Genomic DNA, 3,438 nt, shown 5'->3' on the forward strand with positions numbered 1-3,438 from the left:
TCGGGTCATCCTCTTCTGCTTCCCCTGAGAAGTCAGCTGTTCTAAGCGTGATGTCCTCATCATTGTCTAATGATTCTGAATCTACGTGCTCAACTTCGACTTGTTTCCCCTTTCCATGTTGGGGGGAAGTGGTAGTTGTAGGAGCGCTCTGTTCAACAGGCTCCCTTATAACTATACAAGTCGAGCTCCTTGTGCGGTGGGCAACGGAGGGTTTGGCTGGGAGTATGGTCGACGTCTTCTGTTGTTTGTTGGGCAGTTGTTTACTGGAAAACTTTGTGCTGGGATGTTGCTTCCTGGGCGACCGTCTGATAGTGGTAGCACTCTTACCCTTTGCTTTAGGGTTAGGTGATGAGTCTGTTTTTAGCTTAGTTTTAACATGTGTTTAGGATAAGTTTGAGTCATTTTTGGTGGAGTGTGTTGCGGTATTACGCTTGTTTGGGTATGTTTTCAGGAAATAGGAGAGGAAATCGTGAAGTTTGGCAAATGACTGAAAAATCAGTTGAAATTGAGCAATTTGTGCTAAAAGTTGATAAGAAGGGAGCTGAAGACTCATTCGCGGAGAGAATTGGTGGAATTGCAGTTTGGAATTGAGATTTTGGAAGAATTTTAGGGGCTGCGGCGCTTGAATGGAGAGCTGTGGCGCAAGGGAGAAACAGAAAGTGCCTAAATCCTGGAATTTTGAAGGGCCGCGGCGCCTGGGGGACGCGCCGCGGCGCTTGCTGAAGTCAGAGAGGGTCCGCTGGATAGAGGATGCGCGCCGCAGCGCCAGAATGCAAGGGCCGCGGCGCGTGTGGCTGCACGTGAATTTCGTCTTTGTTATGTTTTTTTTAGGGTTTTGGTTTAAAAGGACGTTTTTAGAGTTAATTTGAAATTATGCAGAATTAGAGAGAAACAAGTCATTGGAGGCAGAAGAAAACATTGAGACCTAAAGTTTGAATTCTTATTCTCTTCTGTAATCTCTCTACTCATGTTTATGTTTATATTTAATTTGATTGATGTTAGTATGTCTGCTTTGAACTAATCTTTTTATTAGGGTTTTACTGGATTCTTCTTGAAACTATGATTTCTTAATGAAATTTTTCTGAATTTCTTTCTTCTGCTGTGGATTATTTATCGTACACTTAATGCTTGTGAATGTTTGATCGTCATTTACATGTCCATATGATTTTAACCTAATCTCTGAAAAGAAAAGGATAATTATGCTACAGATAAATAATCACAATTTCATATTAGACGAAAGTACTTTTATGAGTTGTGTAGTTTAGGGATTATGTGCTTAAAGCCTGCAATATATTGATTACCACTGAGATGTAGGGCATAGTATATTGTAGAGAATTATAGATCCTAATAAGACTATAATATATAATTATAATATGCTACTACAACAGAATTAAGATATATTGAGAATTGAGTAGAAATCATAAGTGGAAAGTTGATGAAACTAAAGCCCTAACTTTTGCATCTATTAAATTAAATCAACTCTTATTACTGCATTTATTTAAGTGTTAGTAGTTTCCTAATTGTTAGTAGTAAGTATTTTAATTGTAATCTGAAATTATTAAGCAAATCAATTAGAATTAGAGATTAATTGTTGGTGATTAATATCAGTCTTCGTGGGATCGACACTTAACTTATCATATATTACTTGATTAGACCACGTATACTTGCGTGTTACATTTTTGCGATCCAGTTTTTGGCGCCGTTGCCGGGGACTGTTTTTATTAATATCAATAAGTTAATTTTTGTTCTAAATTGATTTTTTTTTAACATTTAATCCGGATCAAGGTTCTCTTGTGTTTCAGGACTAGTTGGTATATGCGAAGTAATAGACAAAAACAGGTTATACCAATAGACCGGGAAATTGAAAGAACGTGCAGGCAGAACCGGAAAATAAAAAGGAAATTGGAATTCACCATGGCTGATAATCTGGGAAATGGTGCTAATAATGGTCAAGGGGCTACTGAGGGTCCAAGGGAGCAAGGAGCATGAACACTGAGAGATTATGTACTTCCTACTGTTACAGGAGTGCATTCATGCATCCGACCTCCAACCATTGCTGCAAACAACTTTGAGATTAAGCCAGCCATTCTTCAGATGGTTCAAACAACTGTTCAGTTTGGAGGTATGCCGACGGAGGACCCTAATTTACACATAGCTAATTTCCTGGAGTTATGTGCTACGTTCAGGATGAATGGGGTGAGTGATGATGCTATAAGACTGAGGCTATTCCCATTTTCATTGAGGGATAGGGCAAAAAGTTGGCTGATTTCCTTACAAGCGAATTCGATTACTACATGGGAGGAGTTAGCTCAGAAATTCCTTGCCAAGTTCTTTCCTCCAGCAAAGGCTGCAAAGTTAAGGGGTGAGATTAATAATTTTTATCAGTTGGATGGAGAGTCATTGTATGATTCTTGGGAGCGCTTTAAGGAGTTGCTAAGGAAGTGTCCGCACCATGGAATAGAAAAGTGGATGTTGGTGCATAATTTTTATAATGGTTTGAACGGGACGACAAGAACAATTATAGATGCTGCGGCGGGAGGTGCCTTTATGAGCAAAAGTGCTAATGAGGCATATGAGATATTAGAGGAGATGGCGATGAACAATTACCAATGGCCAAATGAAAGGGGGCAGCCAAAGAAGGTGGCTGGAATGATGGAAGTGGATGCCATAACCATGCTTACCGCTCAAGTAGCAGCCTTGACAAAGCAATTGCAAAAGACCACACTCCCCTCTCAAGCTATGCAAGTTCAAAACTCATGTGAAGTGTGTGGTACAGCCCATCAACCAAACCAATGCCCTGCTACAGACATGAATAATATGCCCATGGAAGAAGTCCAAGCCATAGGAAATTACCCAAGACAGCCTAACAATCCCAATTCCATGACTTACAACCCAGCTTGGAAGAACCATCCCAATTTTTCCTGGTCTAACAACCAAAACACTCTCCAACCTTATCCTCAACCTCAGCCACCTTATATACCTACCCAAAATAGGCCACCCTATCCACAACAATATGCACACCAAAATCCTCCACCGGGCTACTATCAACCACAAAATAGGCCACCTCCACCCATGCAAATGAAACCAGTTGAATCCCAACCTGATGTGCTTAACCAATTCATGACTGAGCTAGGGCATCCATAAGAAGTTTGGAGACTCAAATAGGGCAATTGGCTACTTTAATGACTAATAGAGCTCAAGGAAATTTGCCTAGCACTACAGAAGTTGATCCTAAAGAACAGTGCCAAGATATTACCTTGAGGAGTGGAGCGAAATATGAAGGGCCAAAGAAGAGTCAGTCAGTAGAAGATGAGAAGAAGTTGGATAATAAAAAGGTTACTGAAGACCTTAAGGAAGAAGAGGAGACCCCACCTGTAACTATTGAGAATCATGTTAGAGTTTCATATCCACAAAGACTTCGCAAGCATAATTTGGATA

General features: G+C 40.3%; 1 non-coding gene across 1 annotated transcript; it reads right to left on the reverse strand.

Annotated features, from left to right (window-relative positions):
- Nucleotides 1–2,352: 2,352 nt before the first annotated feature.
- On the reverse strand, nt 2,353–2,459 carry LOC133799058 (small nucleolar RNA R71). Its single transcript, XR_009876265.1, has one exon. It is a non-coding gene; the product is annotated as a small nucleolar RNA R71 (small nucleolar RNA).
- Between the last annotated feature and the right edge of the window lie 979 nt (nt 2,460–3,438).

Source organism: Humulus lupulus, chromosome 8, assembly GCF_963169125.1.
Source record: "Humulus lupulus chromosome 8, drHumLupu1.1, whole genome shotgun sequence".
NCBI classification, from domain to species: domain Eukaryota; kingdom Viridiplantae; phylum Streptophyta; class Magnoliopsida; order Rosales; family Cannabaceae; genus Humulus; species Humulus lupulus.